The sequence below is a fragment of the Mirounga leonina genome, unplaced genomic scaffold (genome assembly GCF_011800145.1).
Source record: "Mirounga leonina isolate KUSES-001 unplaced genomic scaffold, KU_Mleo_1.0 Mir_152, whole genome shotgun sequence".
NCBI classification, from domain to species: domain Eukaryota; kingdom Metazoa; phylum Chordata; class Mammalia; order Carnivora; family Phocidae; genus Mirounga; species Mirounga leonina.
In genome coordinates this window covers 5,305,392-5,327,915 of record NW_023270380.1, presented here as the reverse complement: position 1 = coordinate 5,327,915, position 22,524 = coordinate 5,305,392, and the positions used below count along the sequence as shown (strand labels likewise).

Below are 22,524 nucleotides of genomic sequence, written 5' to 3'. Positions count from 1 at the left end.
CCTTGCCCTGGATGTCAGATGGAGCCCAAAGCCTTGACGTATCTACACCAGGCTGCCCCGCTTAGGCAGCGCTCTGAGAGTTCTCTGCGTAGTTCAGGAAAAGGCAGGGAGCCTCTCTGAGTCGCTCCAAACCTGGCCCAAAAAAGCAGTCACCCAACACTGAACTGCAAAAAATGTAGAATTCTTGGCATATAATGCAAAAAAAGAGTTCTGAACTTCATGCCTATCTCTGCAATAGAATCCCACTGGGATTCTGTTGTGCATTTGAAAGGGGTGACCTTAAGAGTGCATTAACAGACAAATGGGGGTAGCGGTTAAGAGAATGGGCTTTCGGGTAGGGTGCCCTGGGTTTACCTCCAAGCTCTGACACATTCTGGTCGTGTGACCTTGGACGATGATTTTTGCCTATCTCCTGGTAGTGTCCTGAGACACTCACAGAAGAGCTTGGGAGAGTGACCGGCACGTGGGACAAAGCGAACTAGTGTCATGATTATTGGACAAAGGCTCCTTTGGATATTTCGAGGAGCTAAGGGAGAGAGAAGAGGGAGAAGGTGAAGGAGAGAGAGCGGGGCTGTGTGTACCTACCTAGTCAAGGTACCCAGCAGGGAAAGGGCAAGCTTGCCCTTGGGAAACATCACTGTAAACACTATATGATATTAAAACTCTCTTTCTGAGTGTAGACCAGGGCTTAGTTGACAGACCACACATTTATTTCCTCTCCAAGTAGAATACGTTACACTTCCCTTTCTCTGACACTCTAGATCTTGAAAAATCCAGGAAACACCTTTACATGCCTTGGCCCAGACTCGCCTTCCTGTCCTTTTCATCTTGACAACTGTCCCCGGCCTGGAGTAATGAGCCTCCCGGCCGCAGCCCCTTTGAGTGAGAACTGCCTTCACCAGAAATCTCCCCTCTGCCCAGCAAGTACCTTAAAACTTCGGGGAGTTTAGACCTTAGAGCAATCCTCTGGTGTATGTCTTAACAAAGCTCCTTGCAGCTTGGAAAGAGATGTTCGGTCATGAGTCTGGAAAAGATGCGAAATGAAGGGAGGCAGTGAGTTGGCAACTAGAAATTTTTAGAAAAAGAAAGGATAGGAGGGAGGGTAGAGGTGGGGGAGAGAGAGAGAAAGAAAAGAAAAGAAACATTTTCAAAGTTTGCTGCTAAGAAAGGGAAAACCAGTGAAGTGACCTTTGCGTGTAAATATATATAAAAATATGAACCTTCGCAATAACCAGGATAAATTTAACATGCAGAAACATATACACACTAGGATGATAAATGCAGTGGGATACAAAATTGTAAACACGGTATGATTACAACAATGTGAAAACCAAATAAAAACTGAAAATGAATTGACAGAAGAATTTCCAAAGTGTGAGCAGTGGTGGTGGTCTTTGGGAAGCCAGGGAGAAGTTTCTTCTTCCTATAGAACAAAAGGAATTAATAGATTTATTTCAAAGAGATAACTAGCGGCAGTAAGATTGACCCTTTCAGCTGAGATTCCTTGGAGCTTTCAGCCAGGCGGGCGGCCCATGAGCTTGACAGCCATGGAGGGGCCTGGCCCTTCTGCTCATCCTGCTTGCCTCTTCTCAGTTCCAGCTTCTAACTCCTTGAGACCTGCCGGTAGCCTGGGAATATTTCTACCCCCGCACTTAGCATATATGACTGAATGTATCTGTTTCTTATCCCTCATGTCCCCCAAACTAGAAAGTCTCTAAGGGAAAAGACCAGGTCTTAGCCATGGTTGAGCCCCCCAGTTCCTACCACAGTCCCTGGCACACGATAAGATCTCAATACATACTGACCCCCCCCTTAACAAAACTTTTCCACAGCTCCCCTCTGAATGCAGCCCAAACCCCTCACGTGACTTTCAGGAACATCCAAAGGCTGATGTGAACCCACTTTTGCTGCTCTATTTCCCACTGTCCCCCACCCCAGGACCCCCAGCCCCACTCTGCTGAATAGTCACTCTCTCCCAAGCACACCTTGTCCATAGTCCCTCCACTTTTTCTAAGCCCAGATCTCCCTCCCATCTCTGGTTTGCTCATTGAATTCTGCTTCCCTTTCAAGTCCCAGCCGCAGCTTTGCCTCCTCTTACAGTCTGCCCACCACCACGCTCACTCAATGTGTGCAACCATCCTTCCCTGCTTCCAGAACTTCTCATGTGCTCCTCTCACTTCCCTAATTTGACTTCCGCAAGCCCCCAGCCATGGTCAGCAGGTGCTCCCCAACAGGGTCGTGTGCACAGGAACCTCTCAGTGAGAGTGGGCTGCCGCGGGTCACTGGCTGGTTGGGGACGTCACCGGGCTGGGTGTGTCTGTTTCGGCTCCTGAGTTGTGGGTCCATTTCTCATGAAGTCCGCGCCTTGAGGGAGGGCCCTGGAACCTAAAAGGGAAAGGTTAGGTCACTCCAGCCCTCGCCCCCTCCTGGCTGCCCTTCCTCTGCTTCCTTATCTCCTGCCGCAGGACACGGGGTGGACAGCAGAGAGGCCCTGCCGACAGCTGGCCGAGCCCCCAGGCCAGGCCTCAGTAGACGAAGGACCCCACATCCTGCGGCCAGCATCCAAGTCAGTCCTCAGAGCCACCCAGCACTGCAGGCTTTGCTGGATCTGTAGGCAAACTGTTAACGTGCAGGGGAAAGCATTAGGAAAGAGAAAACCATGTTTGTTTTCCTTTTACTTGTCAACTTCCCATGGCTCCCGTCTGAAGGCTCTCCAAGCCTGGCATTGGAGAACTTTCGGGTTTGGGATCCGTATCTGTCTTCCATTCATCAGATACTATCCAAAGCCACCCAGCCTGCCCCTTTCCCTCATTTAGAAAGAACCGGAAGAACTTTCACAAACTAAATACATAAATGGATTAATTAATCCCATTGAGATTGTTGTGCTTTTTCTCTTCCGTGTTCTCTGGGCTTGCTGATAGAAGATGTCGGCGTCCAGGAGTGGCTTTACCTCATCCTGTCTTACATCCCAGGGGCTCGGGCTGGAGCCAATGCCCAAGAATGTAGAGCATGTCCTCAGCCTGCAAGAACGCAGGGTGACATCACCCACTCACCCCTGCTTGTTGTCTCTCCTCCCTCCACGGATGTGACCTCAAAGGTGGCACTTCGGGCCTTGAAGAAAGGACCTGCCACAGGGGGGAAGGGGTTGGCTGAGGGCTGCTCAGTAAGGCTTTTTTTTTTTTTCTTTTTTTCTTTTCTGAGTGAATTGAGGGGAGGGAGGCGTGCATGGCTTAGGACACAAGGAAGCACTGGTGTGAATATGGGGATAAGACCTCTAGCGACTCTGGACTCTGGGCGGTGTGGAAGGCAGTGGGTTCTCAGTTCTGGTTCTCCAACCTGGGCCTGCAATTGTCCCCATTGTATGCAGATCAGGGCAGGCTCCTCCCGCCACCCGTGTGCCCTTCAGGTGTTCAAAACTGGGGCATGGCCTCTGCTTAACTAGAAAGAGGCCTGGGCTGGTGACTCACTCTAAGTCACCTGAGAATCTGCAAGTCTTCAGCTCTGGCCCAGATGGCCTGTCTCCCATGTACAGAACCTTCCCTGTGTCTGTCAGGACAGTCTCCCAGCCAAGGCACCTGACAGAGCAAACCTGAGTTTTAAAAACTGGACAGTGGTGAAGATGAGCCTCTTGGGACAGGGTCTTCCTCACTGGCTTCTCTCACTCCCAACCACCAACTTTTTTTTACCCAAAGATTTATTAACTTGAGAAAGAGAGAGAGAGCAGGGGGAGAGGGGCAGAAGGAGAGAGAGAATCTTAAGCAGACTCCCCGCTGAGTCAGGAGCCTGACTTCAGGACCCTGAGATCATGACCTGAGCCAAAATCAAGAGTTGGGCGCTCAACCGACTGAGCCACCAAGGCTTCCTCGTCCGCAACCACCAACTTTTACTGTCTTGAAATGTCGAGGCTCTTTGTGACCTCCCAGGAGCAGCTTGTCCTTGGAGCTGCTGCATTTGGGGCTGAGCAACAGCCAATCAATCAGCCTAGAAGGATCAGCTACCTAATCTCTACCTAATCTTACCTCCCTGCCCCGGAGACAGGGTCTCTGCGTGTGTGTGTGTGTGTGTGTGTATACGGAAGGAAAGCACATACTTAGTTATTCATCATTGAAACCGATAAGAGCCAAATCACACCAGGATGTGAGGAGATGCACTTTCTGGGATTTCATTCTTTAGAGACACCTAATCTTTGGACAACACCAACCTTCCGAAGCTAACTCTCCTCTCTATATTCCCCAGGATCTCCAGTATTGCATTTGAGTTCCTGGAGAAAGGAGAAATGTTTTCAACTTGGAGTTAATCTACCTGGTTCAGGTTGCTGCAGCCCATCCATTTTTAATGGGAAAGAAGTCCTGATGAATGTCCGGGAGCCCCGTGTGCCACCCAAATCCTGGTATAAAGATGGCCACCATTTTGTCACGTGCCGACAGTGTGCAGCGCAGAAGAGAGATCACACGGACTGCCCGTCCAACAGGCTGACAATCACAGTGCTCTATGTGTCCCTGAGAACATCTCCAACTCAGTTTATATTTTAAAAGAAAATAAACACACCCAGACAACCATCTCCTGTGCTTCTCCCCATTCCCCTCCCTCTGATAATGGAACAAACCCTTTACGATGTTGATCGCTGACCTGGGGCAAAGGCCACAGACCCTAACTCCACACTAAGGGGTTGGGCTCACCCTCGAGACCGTGTCAGCTGGAGATGTAGGTGTATCTGGACCTCTCTTCACTTCTCAGGGAGGTCTGTAACTGGATCCAGCTTCATCCTGGATCCCGAATGGTTCTAGCTAGATTAGACCCAATCTGAAGACAATTTGAGCCTCTTGCTCAACAGTCTTTGGGAATCCTGCACTTTTCCACTGGGAAGTGGGAGCTGCAGAAACCTGCCTAGCCCTGGGACTGTGCCCAGAGCCCGGCCTCCTGCAGGTTTGCTGGGCCCCTCCCAGCCCCGGTCTAACCCCAAGTGAGCTGGCATTGGCTGGTTGGTCTGGTCTCTCCCAGGATCCCTGTTTGCCTTGGCCTTTGTCAAGGAGGCAGGGAGCTTGAGGAGCCAGGGGGTTAAGCAACAGCTTCCCAAGGGCGCATTCCTGCCCAGTGCCTGGTATCTGGTTCCCGAGCCAAGCATGGGTAGCTCTGTTTCTGCTGATTCCTGATCTTGCTGCACGCTGCGTGCTGGCTCTCTCTTCTGGTCTGGTTGTGCCCTCCCAGAAGAAGGAGTTCAGTCGAGGGGCCCGATGGGCACAGCCCAGATGTAGATCTTATATGGGAATGCTCCCACCAACTGAATTCTCGGAACATCATAAGGCCCCTCAGAGCCGATTTGGAGTTCTGTTAGCCCTTCCTCCAGGCCCCACTTAATCGACACGGCCAGGTGTTCTTTTAGATACCTCAAATACGCAAGTGCTTGATAACAGGGTGGTTTAAATGTCAGAGAGGCAGGGCACGGCATAGTGTGAGAGGCTGGGACTTACAACGAGCAGATAAGAGCCTTCTTTGTCAGGATGACAGCTTTGCCCAGCGTCACCTACCATTTCTCAGGTCACCCCGTGTTAACAGGTTGCATCTGATTATTTTTGCACATAGGTTCGAAATGTATGAGAGACGATCTGAATTTCTCAGCCCTCCTCTTGGACAAAGCTAATAGCACAGACTGCAGCGAGCTGATGTTCTTCTATGTCCATGAGCTGGGAGGTGATAAGCTAAGGAAAGCCTGCTCCTATCCCCATTTTTACATGAGATTCTAGAATCTGCCGGGGACCAGCCTGTTTAAACCTGTTGCGGCATAATTATGAACACCTCCTTTTGCTCTCAAAAGGGACCGCTGTACAGTGGATTATACAGTCACCCGATGTATAGAGGACATCGCATTCATTCTGGCCATGTTCTTTCCAGATGTGCAGAGAGTCCGGTGAGGCTGGGGAGGCCAAGGGTGAGAAAGGGAAGTGACTCGTCCCTGCTCAGGCGGTGAGTCAGGAGCAGAGCAATTAATGAGAATCCAAGAGCTTTGACTAAGGAGCTACTCACCCCGACCCCGCCCTGCTAAAGGAATAGAATGGACAAAAGTTGGCTGAAACAGCAAACCAGTGCCAAGGTGTGAGTAAAGCGGTGGAGAGAAGACTAGCAACCGAAAATAACTGGAAGACAAAGGGAATCCCTCAAAATATGTTGGTTGAGAAGAGAGTGTCCTTGAGCCCATGGACGGGCTTTAGGAGACTCACAAAGGGGCGGCTGCGAAATAATATTGTACAACGAGCTGACCCATCCTAGTGGGAGCTCAGAAGCTGCCGGACAATGGGTGCATTGACGAGTTAGTTACAAGTGACCGCAGGGAGAAGGGAAGCGTGAAGGAGTCATTGCAGACAATCTGGGCGGACTGCAGGGAGGAAGCAGTAAGCTCCCCGCGGCTGGCAGATGGCCCAGGGCCATCCCGGCAGTGTGTGCTCTGAAGGACCCCGGGCCACCTCCAACCCTACCCCAGTATTGCTTAGTGAGGTGAGTGTTGAGCTGGCTTCTGGAAGAAGAAGTATGACCAGGAGAAAGGGGCAGGACATTGCCTGGCTGGAGCCCAGTGCAAATGAGGAATGTGTGGGGACAGTGGGCAGACAGGCCTGCCTGGAGCAGAAGGGCTGGTGTGGGGGGAATCCACAGAGATGGAAGAAAAGAAACAAAGAATGTCTGCCCAGCATCCTCATTTTTTTTTTTTTTTTGGTTTTATGGGAAAATGGTGAAACTCTTTCTTGCAAGCGGCGATTATAGAGGGTGGGAGTAGGAGGGTGGGAGTAGGAGGGAAACCACAGTGATTTTCTTTTCTTTTTTTTTTTTTTTTTTTTGGACTGAAAAAATGTTTTCCCCAAACTAAACAAAGTGAGATTGAGAAATTCAACATGGTACCTTAGGGACCTGGTAGCTCATTGCTACCCGGAGGCCCCTCTTCCCACAGGCGCCTACTTCAGGCTCTAATGGCTGGCTGGGGAGGAGAAGGGGCCACTTCAACTTTTCACGATCCCAACGGTGATGGTTCTCTTTTTGCAAAGTAGTTTTTGTCCCCTCCTATGAGGGCACCGGAGTCCTTGCGGTAACCATCTGTGCGCCCCGCCCCCTCGCCTGCCCAGTGGCCAGACTCCTCCTCCTCCTCCAGCTGGGAGCCTGGGACTTAGGTGGGCCTCCCTGTTTCATGCCCTTGGGGCGGGTGCTGGTTGCTGAGTTACCTAAAAGGTGATTTCCCTCAAGATGGGGATTAGCATCATTAAAGAAACAAAGGCATCCCTTAATTACAAGCCTAAACCCTCGCCTTCAAAGAGGGCTGGAGGAAAAAAGTGGTGCTGGGGCCTGGGTGGTCTTGTTGGTACCACTTCTTCGGTGATTTGATTCACCAAACCATTCATTTTAGGACTGCCTTTTTTTTTTTTTTTTTAAACAGAAAGGTAGGACCATTCAACCTTCTTTAGCAATTTGCAGTGATTTTTAAGTAAATAAAAAAGTCAATAGCCCCAGCCACGGTGTCCCATGTCAGATGCAGTGTGTCTGGTGACAGGAACTATCTCTAGCCTGGGGGGAAAAAAAGAAAAAAAACAAAAACCCTGCAAGTGCTCAGTTGCATTGCAGAGTCATATTTTTACTTACATGAAATTCTTGTTCTCAACCATCTGATTTTTGTTCACTACTAGATCTAAATCTAGTCAGGTCTTATGCCTGCAAACCCCTTTAATGAGCATGATATCTTAAATTGTTTTTCAATTGGGGTGGCAGTGTTCTCGTTTCTTATCTGGGAAGCTGGAGGCCCTGAGGCCACCTGCACAGTCCCACGGGGGTGAGATTTTATCTGCTGGCTCTCCCCAATCCCCTCTCTCCCAGGCCCCTGCTGGGGGCTGGGCCACAGAGCCTCAGGTAGAAATCCAGTCCCTGGACCAGCCTGGGTCTGCTGGGGAGGGCTCGGTGGGCCCAGCCTCCGCATGAGACAGGAGTGGGAGAGGGATGCTTAGGGGGGCTCCTGCTCATGCTCTGGGGCTTCTGAGTTGCCGCTGGATGTGGGAGAACCCAGATCCTGCTTCTTCTGGAGAGCATAGTGGGGACTGCCCCATCTTCAGTGGCGCGGCGGGGGTGGGGGTTTCTCTGTCTCAGACAAGAACCAAGGGCTGGCCTCCAGTCCTGGCACCTTTCAAGTGTGGGAAGGAGGCTCCCCATGCCTCTCCCGAGCACCCTAGGCAGCTGGCTTGGATCCTGGACCTTTGCTGTCACGGGTGCCAATGTCCATGCCAGGGACCCAGCAGCTGTCTCTAGCTAGGTAGGTAAGGGCTGAATCCTGGTGCCAACCTAACTTTTTTCCAAGCAGCCTAGATTAGCCAATTGGAAAGATACCTTCAGCTTAATCCCAGCCTCTGTCATATCAATGGAGGGCGGAAGTGAAGATCTCACCAGAGACCTCCCCCTATCCCGCCCCACCAAGCCAAATGGGTTAATGACACAGGGCAAAGTGCCTTGCGCCTTCTTAAAGACAGGGCCATGTCCATATAAAGTCCTACAGTTGTTCACCTTCACAGAGGCAAGTGATTTATTTCAAATTCCATTTTGCTCATGGCTAGCTCTTCCTGAATAGTCTCCAAAACACTCCCATGAAAGCAATTTACACAGCGGCTCTGCCTAATGCACTGACCCGAAAAGGGTCCTGTGGGCAAGAGCTGCCAAAGAGACACAACAGAGATTTTTCTCAGCCAGGCCCAGGGTGGGGGGCCAGGAGAATGGGGTGGGGGGGCTCCATTCAGTCCCCAAGATAGAGAATGCGTCTGCCTTTAGTGAGAAGCTGGTCCGTGGGCTTTCTCCCGTTTTCTCTCCTCTCCCGAAGCTACAAGTCGCTTCCACCCTAATTCTAGGTCACTGTCAGAATAACCATCTACCCAGCATGGCCAGGGAGTGTGGATCAGGTAAAGGTAGCAAGAGCCCGTGGAAAGTGGCAGGAAGAGGGATTATTCCACAAATGGCGTTGGAACCATTCAGAAATGGTGGGCCATTTGGAAAAACAAGTTAAGTTTAAGCTGATTTTTACTTTACTCTTGGCTCCCAATAAATTCCTCGTAGATAAAACTTAAAGATAATATTTGAAACCATAAGATTTAAAAATCGTGGGTGCCTTTGTTGATCATTTCTGTAAGGGACGTCCTTTCTAGAGAGGAAGCCATCGATTTAAAAACCATAAATTCCATCCCATAAAAGCATCTATACCTTTGTGTGACAAAAACACCTTTAAACGGGGGAAATATTTGCAACCCATAATGGAAACACAGGACAAATTTCCTTACATTACAAAGCGCTAGTACAAATCAATAAACAAAAAGCAGAATAACCCAATAGAAAACTGGGCAAAGAACATAAATGAGCAGTTTGTAAGAAAAAATAATACAAATGCCCAATAAGCACTCTGTGTGAAATTGAAGACACATTGTCCAAGTGCTAACAGGATACCGTTTTTCACCTAACTGGCAAAGACTATAAAGTTTTATAATAATTACTGCTTGTGAAGCTATGTGGAGGAACAGGTATGTGCAAATATTGTTATGAGGGCTGTCGACTGGTAGTCATTGCTACTGCTAAGATTCTTCTAAGAGCAATTTAGCAATGTCAATCATAATTTTCAATGTACATAATCTTTAATCCAGGAATCCCACTGCTTGAATTTAGCCCACACCTACCTTGGCAAAATCCCACCATGACACCTGGGACGAGGATGTACCTTACAGCGTTGTTGGGAATGGAAAAAAAAAAAAAAAAAAGCTGGGATCCACTGAAACTGGCTAGAAAATAGAACTCTTTGAAGAAGTTTCTAGAAAAAGGTTCTGAGTTGATTGGTGGATCTTGATAAAGGGGGGTCATTGATTTTTTGTAAGAAGTAGAGAAGGAGAGCCAGGCTCTGGACAAGGCATTAGCAATATCTGACAAAGTTCTGAAATGGTGCACCTCATTAGCAAAAAAAAACTGTTGAGCCTATTTCCCAACATATGTGTTGGTTATAAATAGATTCAAAAATGGGATAAAATGAGTGAATTGAAGTACAGGAATATAAGCTCTAATATTTTTTATGCCCCTGCTCCCTGAATTATCTCACAGGACCCCCCCAGATGTGTGTACTCATTCCACATTAGAAATGAGAGTACCACACTGGCAATTCAAAAATATGTATACAGGGGCGCCTGGGTGGCTTAGTCGGTTAAGCATCTGCCTTCGGCTCAGGTCACGATCCCAGGGTCCTAGGATCGAGCCCCACATCGGGCTCCCTGCTCGGCGGGGAGCCTGTTTCTCCCTTTCCCAATCCCCCTGCTTGTGTTCCCTCTCTCACTCTCTCTCTGTCAAATAAATAAATTTTTTTAAAAAACACAAAAATATGTATACAAATTTTTTGACGCTCCTTCCACTGAGAGGTGAGGTCTACGCCTCGTCCCCTTCAAACTGGGCAGGCTTTTGTGACTGTTCTGACCAGCAGGGTTCGGCAGAAATGACAATATGTGATTCTGACTCCTTGTTATGAAAGGTGTCACTGCTGCTGCCTCGTCTCTAGAACACTTGTTCTCGAAGCCTTCAGCTGCTAAGTGAGCGGTCAGGCTGCCCGGAGATCACCAAACGGGCACAGGACGGAGGGCAGCCGGGCAGCCCCGGGTCGCCCAGGCCTTTGTCTGACTGTAACTGCAAAGGGTACCAAGCCCACCACAGAGCCGAGGCCCTTCCCACCTTCCAGATCCTCGGAAACCATGAGAGGGAGATAAGAAAACGCTGGTGCTGCCTTAAGCCTCTGCATTTTGGAGTGATTTGCTACACATCAATAGGTAACAGGAACAATTGTGATCCCAAATTTTCATAGATGGTGTGTGTGTGTCTATGTGTGTGTGTGTGTGTGCACACTCTCTATAAAATTTGTATAAAATCAACCATGCATGCACATTTGCTGTGTTTTGCATAATTGTGAGGGGTTAGAGAAGAAACTGCTGGAGGGATTATTTTGGGGGTTGTGGGCTGGGAGGCAGGGAGGTCATCTTTGCTAGAAATTAAATGGCAATGCTCTATGATCGCTTGCATGTTGTAAATTTTTTTTGCTTTTGGAATCTTTCAAAAATTTTACCTGGCTTGGGAGGACACATATTAGCTTTTCCAAAGAAGACTCTTTTCCAAGAAAGATTCTGCACAGTACCTACTCTGGCTAAACGGTAGCAACGCGCTTAACACCATCTGAAACTGACTCTCGTCATTAATCATGTAGCCTCTGAGGTCAGACCACATCAGTCCACATCCCGGCTTCACCATTTCCTGTCCACTCTGAACCTCAGTTTCCTCTTCTGTAAAGTGCAAATAATACTAGTATCTCCTTATATTATCTATTGCTGCACAACAAATTACCCCCAAACGTAGCAGCTTACAATAATCCTTTATTATGTTACAATTCTTGTGGATTATGAATCCAGGCATGGCTTAGCTGGGAGCTTCTGGCTCCAGGGATCTCATGAGGTTGCGGTTAATCTGTCGTCCAGGGCTGTGGTCCCATCCGAAGGTTTGACTGGGCGAGACCCCTCTTCCACGTCAATGCGTGTGATTGTTGGCAGCATGCTATTTCTTGCAGACTGTTGGACTGAGGGTCTCAGCTCCTCACTGGCTATTGGTTGGGGGTCTCCCTCAGTTCTCGGCCACATAGGCCTCCCTACAAGGCAGCTCGCGGTACGGCAGCTGGAGCACCCAAGATAGAAGGCAATGTTTTTATAACCTAATTTTGCAAGTGGCATCCCATTACTTCTACCGCACTGTCCTTTAGAACTGAGTATATAAATCCAGCCCACACGCAAGGGGAGGGAATTATACAAGGGTGTAGATGTCAAGAGGTGGGGGTCATCAGGGGACATCTTAGAGGCTGCCAACCATAGTACCTGTGGGGTGGTCAGGAGGATTAAATGAATGTCTAAAGCAGAGCACAGTGTTTGAGACAGCATTTGCTCAGTAAATGGAAGTTCTAATTAATGTTATATAGATTCCTGTCTTTGTTTAACAGTAAATGCCCAAGTGCCCTTTCTGCAACAAATTTACAGCAAGATTTCAGTGAAGCCCTTTTGCCAATAATGTACTAACTCATCCTTGTTGCTGTTCTCCTGGAGCTCACGGAGCAGGACTCCCTTAGGAGCAGTCCCCGCCAGGATCTGATATGGCTGAACCTCTCATAGCCCTGGGCCTCGCATTACAGCTCATCATTTATTCATCCTTTATGTAGGTATTTAGCATCTACAAGGAGACAGAAGCTCAGGCAGGCACTGGGTGAGCCAGGCAGACATAGCTAATGCCTTCACAGAACATACAGTCTATTGAGGGTTCTGGACAGAGAAATGGCAGCTTCAGCCCATTCTTGGGGCTTCTTAGTCCTGCTAACAGGGGAGGTGTAAGCCTAAATGATTGCTGGGGTAAATGGGAGGTTTGTTGTTAGTTTTTACGTTTAATTTCCCAAGTACTTAATTTATTTAATTAGAACACATTTACTATTTTATATTTAGGAAACTTACTGATGCCGAGTGTCCCCTCACACAGAATAGAGGCAGAGAAGTCAACTTCTTGGCAACCTCATGGGATCGGATTCACAAGGTAGGTGACACCATGGTTCCCTGGGAGACCTAGCCCCAGTCAAGGGAGGACAGAGCTAGGACTCACATGAGTATGGTCACCTTCCAGGGCCCTTAACTGTTCTTTGTAGGAGCATCTATAGAGTCTCAAAAGTATATATTCATGTATTTAGCCCCTATTTTACGAAAAAATAAGCAGTTGCTACTCTTGAGTGCTTGCTGTGGCCTATATGTGAGACAAAGCAAAGGAGCCGCGAGGACTTTGGACCCACAAGCAGTTCATTATTTCTTCACAGAGCCCAGAGACACCTATAGCGGAGAGCCCAACAGGAGCTCTTCTGCTGAGAGCCAGGCATGTCTGGGCACAACAGTCAATCTGTGAAAGGGTAAAAGGCCAAGCGATCATTCTGGTTGACTTCTGGCTGTCATGAACAGAACACCTGACAAATGATGCCCATTACCTTGCATAACAAGAAGTTTGGGGGCCGAGTAGTTCAAGGATTAGTAAATTTAGAGGCTGAAATGGAAGACCCGGTTTCTTCCCACCTTTTGGCTTCTCCATCCTCAGCATTGCTGGCTTTTGTCTTCAGGTTTGCCTCCTCATGCTTGCAAGATGGCTGCCCCAGCTCCTGACTTCATGAGCTTTCGTAACCGCACTGAGAGGCAAACAAATCAGCTACAAGTTAGCAGCATGACAGGCCCCACATTTGATATGCCTGATCTTGTAGAAGAGAGAATATATAAGGGAAAGGATGGGAATGGAGCAATGAATTCCCTACCTTGTATTATATGAATTAAGTTATGTGCTCGTTTTTTTTTTTAATTTATTTGTTTATTTGAGAGAGAGGGAGGCAGAAGGAGAGGGAGAAGCAGACTCTCCTCCAAGCAGGGCTCAACCCGGGACCCTAGGATCATGACCTGAGCCAAAGGCAGATGCTCAACTGACTGAGCCACCCAGGTGCCCCAGTTATGTGCTCACTTTAAGTGACAATGGATTCTTGGATACTTTTGGGATCCACCTATTTCTAAATTTCAAAGAATGTGTTCTCTCAATTCATGGTCCTCCAAAGAATGTCCTTGCAAGAACATGAATTGGGATCTAAGAAGAGCATCATAGTAGGCTTGAATCAATCATAGGGACAATAGCAAGAATCCAAAAACATTCAACAAGCAGAGAAAAGGGCCAAAAGAATATAATTACAAAGTGCAAAAGTTCTCAAAACATTTTAGACCTTTTCTTCTTACTCATGATTCCCCTTTCTGGGTGAGCCCAGGTATCATGACCTGAGCTGAAGGCAGACACTTAACCGACTAAGCCACCCAGGCTCCCTGGATATATAATCCTTCTAAAGGAGAAGGAATAGGGGCACCTGGCCGGCTCAGTTGGTGGAGTACACGACTCTAGGTCTTGGGGCTGTGAGTTAGAGCCCCACATGGGGTGTGGAGATTACTTTAAAAAAAAAAATCTTTAAAAAAAATAAAGGAGGGGGCAACTGGATGACGCAGTCGGTTGAGCGTCTGTCTCTTGGTTTCTGGCTCAGGTCATGATCTCAGGGTTGTGGGATCAAGCCCTGCATTGGGCTCTGTGCTCAGCGTGGAATCTGCTTGAGATTCTCTCTTTCTCCCTCTGCTCTCCCCACCGCCCCCACTCACGTGCGCTCTCTCTCTCAAATAAATAAATAAATCTTAAAAAAAAAAAACACACACACATAAAGGAAAGGGAACAAATAATTGTGAACAATACTGTGATCCGCCACAGTAGCCACCTGGCTATTGCCCCAAATACTGAGCCCTACTCGCGCTCATGCTTGTCTAATGCTTCCAAACTGGTGTTGGCTGCGCTTCCACGGCCATGAGTGGTAGTTGCAGAAATGACGAACACAGCTAAGACAGAGAATCTGAATTAGGATTAGCAGGGGTGGGATAATATTTGACCTTATCTGAGAAGTAAAATTACAGTGTTACATGTGGTTCATCATCAAGGGGACCAAAATCATTGCTGGTCTCAATTTCTACCATTTGTCAGGAGAAACTGGGCCCACATGCCTGCCTGCCTGTTAATATTTTTAACCACCTGCTCCATGCCAGACACTGTAGGATATTTCACATTTACATATATACACACCTATTATTTCTACATATCACTGATTTTTCACTGTAACCCGGGATTTACTTGTAGTCATAAAAGATGGCTTACCTTAGATTTCTTGCCATAAAGCTCTTTCCCTTTATATGACTTCATACTTTCTACAGTTGGCTTAAAGGACACCTTCTATGATGAGAAAGCTAAAATGAAGTCTTTCTAAACACTTGCCAAAAATGCAATTAACTAATAAGATGACTACTTCACTCCTCAATCTGTGGTCCATTGAGATGATAGATGGATGAATGGATGGATGGATGGATGGATGATACATAGATAGATAGATAGATGATAGATAGATGAAGAGTTCCCCACACCTTCACACTTGGTGTAAGAAGAGGAAGGGAAGAAATCAAGGTACAATAGTGGTTTCAGCATTATGTCTCATAGTTATAGGACCCACTTCAAATTGGAGAGACTTGTCAAAGAAACTACACCCCCCTCCAAAAAAACACGAGAACTTCTCGAAACTTTGGCATCCCAATGGCCATTTTGAATATTATCTCTTCTTAAAGCACATGGAGCTTGTTTTGACATTTTTAAAAAGATTTATTTATTTATTTGAGAGAGAGTGAGAGAGAGTGCACAAGCTGGAGGAGGGACAGAGGGAGAAGGACAAGCAGATTCCCTGCTGAGCGGGGAGCCCAACATGGGGCTCAATCCCAGGACCCTGGGATCATGACCTGAGCTGAAGGCAGACGCTTAACGGACTGAGCCACCCAGGCGCCCCTTGTTTCGACATTTTGTTAATAATGTCTAGCATACGGCGCCTGGGTGGCTCAGTTGGTTAAGCGACTGCCTTCGGCTCAGGTCATGATCCTGGAGTCCCGGGATCGAGTCCCGCATCGGGCTCCCTGCTCGGCAGGGAGTCTGCTTCTCCCTCTGACCCTCCTCCCTCTCATGCTCTCTGTCTCTCATTCTCTCTCAAATAAATAAATAAAATCTTCAAAAAAAAAATAATAATGTCTAGCATACTAATGGCTAGCATATTATGACCAGTCTTCGGTACTTTGTTATGGTAGCCCTAGCAAGCTAATACAATAGATATTTTAAAAACTCAAGTTTGGTTCAACTTGTCTGGAAAAGCAAAAAGAACAGTATTACCGATACTTATAACTACAGGAGGTGGGGTGGGCAGCATAGTAAGTTCTCTGCTTGCCCTGGTCTGGTTTCAGCTTCTCGTTCCATCCTTTAACCAGCAATGTGGCCTTGGACAAATTACTTAATCTCTTTGTACCTTGGTTTACATAAATGTAAAGTGGGGTAATAGTCCTTATCTCACAAAATTGTTTGAATATTAAATGAATTAGTGTTTTAAAGCACTTAGAACAGCGCTTCACACACTGTGACTGATACATAAATACTAAATAAAGAGATGGGGAAGTACGATGAAATCCAGTTTATAGAATCCTTTTCAATGCTGACACATTAAAAAAAAAAAAAATTCTACCTGTCGAGGACCCTTGTTTCACGGAGGGAATGCCTGGTAGCTGCACTCAGAGTCCTTACGTGTGTGCTGAGTTTGGGTTTATGCTAGGACTGACGTCTACAATCAACGAACATGCTCCGACAACGGCAAACGTAACGTCCCGTGCACCTTGACAGCAGTGACAGCCATTTCTGGTGAGGATTGTCACATTTGCCAGAGATTTAACAATTGCTGGCTTTCCCCCCAACAGTTCTTGTGATGAGAACTATGAAGGAGAAAGTCCAGCACGTGTGCTGAAAAGGTTCACAGGTGCTGTTTGCACATGACCTGCCGCAGAACGGGGGTAAACACGACTTGACTTCTCCTGGTAAAACTTTAACACAAGATAAACTTGCTGACTGCAAAGCAGCGTACCACCTGACTGTTCCGTGCGTGATAGCTAATATAAACAGTGGGGGTGGGGGGAGCAGAGGCCTCCCAGGGTCCAGGGACCACTGCGTGGACCTTTCTGGAAGGCCAGCCCAGCCACAATCTGCTCTGCGTTCCTCAGCCTCCTGAGTTGCTTCTGCTTGTGGGGGACAACCCGAGGAAGTGGGACAAAGCTGTAAATCAGGAGCATCGCACGGCTGAATGTGGTGGTGTCTGGTGACTCACTGCTCCCAACCCCTTGACTTTTAATACTCACGACGGTTTCTGCCAGGAAATCCCGAGAGCCTGCCAGTGGCCTAGGTTACATGTGTGACCAATAGAATCTTAAACAGAAACGGCCAGTCATAGAAAAATGCATCTTATAAAGCATTTGGGAAAACAGGAAACTTTCTCCAAAAGGAGATGGCACCTGAGTTAGATTTCTGAGGATATTATTTCTCTGGGATCCAACACTGCCTCTGGTACATTGAGAACACTTTTATGAGTGTAAAAATCACTGCAGGAGACTTGAAATCGTTTCCTGTCATGTCAGTTCCATCCACAGGGCTATTAAAATTTTCAAAACTTCAGGGCACCGAGGAAATATATGATCTGAATGCAAGCACTTGAGTAACGGCTGACAGAGCCGGGAGTGAGAAGCTCCACAATACTTTATATGTATATTTTTTATTTACATAGAACTGGCCGTTGCATAACCTCACTTATCCAGAAAATAGCTTTGAAACAAGGAATCTTTTAAAATTAAAACAAAACTTGAGAAATACTTTTCTTAGACATATACATCTCTCTTGGGAGAAGTAGCCCTTAGACCCTTAACCAGTGTGATTTTCTCGCTTTCACCCCTCCAACACTTAGGAAATGAGGAGTAGAGAGGCCTTTTGCTGTAGACATACACGCTGAGCAGAAGTAATGCTGACAGCCCACAGAAGGGGGAAATGGAAAATTGTGGATAGCAGACACAAGAATTCTAAAAAGTACAGTGGTCTGGGACTTCTTAGTGTGCAGGCAAACATCCTACCTATCTCAATTGCTTAAGCACATAACTTTGTCATACAGTAGCGTTAGAATCGGTTCTCATGATGACGACTTCGAGACCAAGAAAAGAAAAAGGGGTGTTAAATGTAAATTTCCCAGACTCTTTCGGAAAGCAGTCGAGATTGAGTTACATTTCAGAAGGTTTTCCACCCAAAACATCCTGTCTTTTGTTTCTTCCTTCCTTTTAAAAAATATTTTATTTTATTTTATTTTATTGATTTATTTAGTTAGTTATTTTCTGGTGCTTTGAAGGACAAGCCGTCAATTGCCTAGAGCTCAGCTCTCCTTCCCAAAGAGGGCCGGGATTGTTACGGTGGTTGTGTATCATGTATCATATATAGAGGTGCGATTATTACATATTATGTGATTAGTATTAGCTTATATCCTTTAAGAGCCATCTCACAGTTTCCCTGTTTTGGGATAGTTGAAGCTCTGTCTTACTGCTCGAGAGATCCTGTTTCTGAGAAGGAGAAGAAATGGGGAAAAGAAATGCGCGGAGGGTACTGTAAGGAGAGGGTACGTCAGAACGCACATTACACCGTCCATGCTATTGGGAGGGGGAAAGAGGTTTCCTTTAGAGAACAAACAAAATTTCACTGTCTCACTTATTTTTAACTTTAGCAAAGCTCACAGACAGACCTCTAAAACAGCTCACTGTCACCAGATGCCCTTTCAAATGATGAAGAGCCGAAAGAAACATCGAAGTCACCTCCCCATATGATATGTAAGAAATGTCACATTCCTATCTTCCCAAGGAAAAAAAGTCCAACCACGGCAACTCTGCAAGCAAGCCTTGTCAGTGGCAGCCTTCCTTTCTTCCCACGCACCAAATACATGTGCACTCGCACGTGCATAGGCATACATTCTGTATTAGGGACACTGTCGTGTAGGGAACGGGTAATAACTGTAACAGCTACCCTTACTGCGGACTTCCCATCAGCCAGGCACTGGGTCAAGGGGCAACCCTAATTATCACTTGACCACACCCCTGTGAGGAAACTTCAGTACGTTTCCTGAAAGACACAATGCTTGCACACCACTGGGATAGGATTTGAAACAAGGGTGCTTATTAACCACTAGGCTATGCTGTCTCCTAATGAGGTTTAAACGTTTATCCTTGTAAATGACTCTCATTATCCCAAGGGGCAGGGAACGGTTGAAGAAAAACAGCCACTTTGACTGGAAAGACCCAGAATGGGTGGTGGACCCTGCTCTACAGAGAACGAAATTGCGGGGCGCGCTGGTGCGGTTTAATGAGTGCGGTTTAATGAGCCTCTCTGGGTGACTCACGTGAAACCCCAACGTCGGGGGCTGGGAAGAGCCGTGGCCCATGTAGGAAGAAGGCACATCTGGGTGGCTTCTGCAGCAGAAAACTACCTGCTTACATGCTTCCCTGTTCACCAGGAGCCTCTCTGGAAAGTGACTAAAATGTTCACAATCAGACCTGCCCTTTACAGCGTGGGGCTCCCGCCAAACAGACCATATGTGACCCTGGGCAATATGCTCCCGCCACCGGTAGTCACAGGGCAGCATTCATTCTGGGGGATGAAGGGCTGCCTCGGATCCATCCTCAGTGACCTTAAGGAATAGCAAGCCCCGAGGATCTGATTGTGCAGAGATGGCCACGTGGTCCCAGAGCCCCTGCTTTCTCCTATTTCAGTGTACTTACAAAATGCAGATAAAGCCACTGGAAAATAGAAGCTTGCAAACTGGAGAGAGGTGGGGCGAGAGAGGAAGGGAAGGAGAGCGAACTGATCTGGGAAATCAACAACCTGTCAACCTAACATACGGAGAAATACCGTAACCATTGGTCAGAATATCAAGTTGTCAATGGTTAAACAGAATGCTAATAAAGTACTAAGCTGTGCAAGGATATTACAAACCAAGCCTCCAGGACCAGTAGAGCTTCCGAGACAAGACTGCAGGTGACGAAGCAGCCATTACATCATGCTGGAAACCCGCAGACTCTGCCTCCGGGCTCAGCGGTGAGCCTGGCTGAGCAGGGGGGTCTGGGTCTTGGACTTGTGAGCAAAGGTTCAACTCCTTGGGAGTCAGCTTGGGCACATTTGCCCAACCTTTAGGAATGTCTCATTCCTCAGTGATTTGTGACATTCACGAATACCCAGAGTAAGAGCTTCTCGCCCTCACCAGCCACCCCTGGTTGTTCCCTGAGGTCCCCTGGCTCCTGGGCATGAATTCAGTGGCCAGCACAGGGCAAGTGCTCCATAAGCATTGGTTGATTGAATGAGTATGTGCTCTGTAAATATCCATTCATTGACTGGGTCCTTGTGTGTGAAAATCTAGCACTGAATCAAAATTCTGCACCTTGCTCCATTAAACCCAAAACACAGTCTCCACATTTCTGATTTAGGGGGGAAACTGTCATTTTAAGGGAACGTCCATGAATGTCCTAACCTTAAAAGTTAATAGTTCTGATATTAAAAGCAATACAGGCTCATTGTAGAAAAATCTTAAAAGACTTAAAAAATACTACTTAAAATATTTACAAAGGCAGAAACAATCACCTGTAATCTCAAATCCTGCCACTTAGGGATAGTTAACATGTTGGTGTGTTTTTCCAATTTTTTTCTTTATATATACATGGACACATATACATATTTAAAGTTATGATTATATGGAATATATGATTGTGTATCTGCCCTTTTTTTGAGTGCTACAGATTGGGCATTTTCCTTTATGAACAACTATCTTTGAAAATAGGATTTTAAAATATCGACACAGCATTCCATCATATGGATTGAACCCAATTTTTTTAACTTTTTCCTTATTTTTGTACATTGAGCTTGTCTCTCAGTTCCTCTATATTACAAATATAAAAATACAAAAAACAAATAATGTTTCAGTTAAACACACATCTTCAAAATCATTCTACACACTTCTGATATTTTCTTAAGACAAATATCTAGAGGCAGAATCACTAGGGCAAGGGACATAAGCATGTCGAACAGCTCTTGTTATATATTTCTTAAAATATTTTTAAAACTTTTCCTTAAAACATGTAAGGACTATCTAAAGAAAGTTATGGAGAGAAATGACAGGTTTGGGTTTTTGTTTTGGGGGATTTTATGTTTGTTTTTGTTTTTTTAGTCCTATTGCCTCAATTCCTTTAGCCTGACCAGTCTAAGTATTTGTCATCTTTAGAGTTTAGAATTCCTCCTGCTTTCATGTTTTTCTCCTGCGTCTCGGGAGCACTCACTCTAGAGATTCCTCTATTATCAATGGTCTGTGTTGCCTTGTCCACATTTGGTGGCCTGTGACCTAAGGTTCAAGGGCATTCTGATGGACCCTGCATTGAACCAGGAATTTCTTTGTAGGGAGTTGATTTCAAGGCTAGCACACACATTAAATCAAAGGCTTATTGTCTTAAAAAAGCAAATATACAAGAAATATATACAAGAAATGCTGATTCCGTTGAATTCAAAATCCTCTATTAATAGCTTCTTGATTCTATATTTCTACATGCTCTTTCCAGCATTTTAGCTGATTTCAGGAATATCAAGAAACACTGTTAGCCACAGAAAAAGTTGTTGATTCCAAAGAACTCAACAATGGTCACTTTTGAATATGACGTTTGATTTATGCAATGAAGTTAGGGGTAGTTCAACTTTTTATTTTACATAATAAAAAATTAAGTTTGCTGTTTACATTTAAAAGGCAGCTAGGATTTCTAAGTGCATCATGAAGCTTGTGCTCCTCTTTTTTTTCTAAAAATCTATTTTTCAATGAGCATGGCATATACTCATGTGAATCATAAATATACTCTTCCTCTCCTCTTTAGGTAAGTTGAATCTTAGTTATTATTATAATATATATATTTTCTTAAATGCTTGATACTTTTTCATGTTCTACTCCCCCTTTACCTTTTTTTGTCTTCTATATTATACAAAATATAGTCTGAAAAATTTATGTCAAACAATTTAATATTATGTGTCAGCAGAGTCACCAAATGTCTTCTCATATTTCAGGAACTTAGGTATATAGACACTCCTGCTGATAGAATCATAGATTCCAAGGAAAAAGTCGACTTAACTGGGATCTTGGGATATTAGCCATAACTTACTCATTTGGGTAAAGAAATCACAGTCCGGGGAAGAGAAAAGGTTGGTTACTGAATCTTTGGGTTAGTCATTTAATCAAGGATATGGAATAGGAAAAATAATAGTCATAGTGACTGACTTCTTTATAGTCTTTTACAGTTTATAAAAAAAGCTCTCATTCAACATTAAAACGTACCTCATTCAGCAAATGAAACCCCCACACATTCCATGTCCCTCCAGGAGCCCATGTAGCTGATTTTATATCTGGTATTTATTTCATTTATTGGTTGTTGCTGGTGATAGTACCTTTCACTTAGAGCCTCAAAAGGCATTTAAGATGAATTCATGCACAAAACAGAAGGCTATCATTTTGGGTGGGCTGATTTTTAAATGGAGAGTAACACACCTTGCCCTAAAAGTTAAGAAAACAGCGGCGCCTGGGTGGCTCACTCAGTCAAGCATCTGGCTCTTGATTTCGGCTCAGGTCATGATATCAGGGTCCTGAGATTGAGCCCCGTGTAGGGCTCCATGCTCAGCGGGGAGTCTGCTTGGAATTCCCTCCCTCTGCTCCTCCCCCTGCTGGCACGCTCTCTCTCTGTCTCTCAAATATATAAATAAAATCTTAAAAAAAAAAAAAAGTCAAGAAACTGAGGCCACATCTGAGCAGCAGAATCACAATATCAGTGGGGTTTTCAGATTTGTTTTTTTTGAAGGTGTTACTGGTTACATCTGCCACCTAGAGCGCCAGGGACCAAATCAGATCTCAAAGAAGCCCAAGGCTGTGTCTTCCAGGTCTAAAAGTGGGTTTCGCCAATGAAGGCATCTGATATGATGTCTTGGCCACTT

At 46.0% G+C, this 22,524-nt stretch overlaps 2 long non-coding RNA genes across 3 annotated transcripts in view; both read right to left on the bottom strand.

Annotated features, from left to right (window-relative positions):
* Positions 1 to 1,212: 1,212 nt before the first annotated feature.
* Positions 1,213 to 5,251, bottom strand: LOC118012829. The gene is made up of 3 exons (XR_004679847.1): positions 4,680 to 5,251; positions 2,253 to 2,385; positions 1,213 to 1,423 (listed from the first exon to the last, which is right to left on the bottom strand). It is a non-coding gene; the product is annotated as an uncharacterized LOC118012829 (long non-coding RNA).
* Positions 5,252 to 11,266: 6,015 nt separating this feature from the next.
* Positions 11,267 to 22,524, bottom strand: part of LOC118012924 — a 30,953-nt gene continuing 19,695 nt past the window's right edge. For both annotated transcript variants that reach the window (XR_004679869.1, XR_004679871.1), the window contains 2 exons: positions 13,131 to 13,240; positions 11,267 to 11,706 (listed from right to left, as the gene is read on the bottom strand). This is a non-coding gene — a long non-coding RNA (uncharacterized LOC118012924). The remainder of the gene's footprint in view (positions 11,707 to 13,130; positions 13,241 to 22,524) is intronic.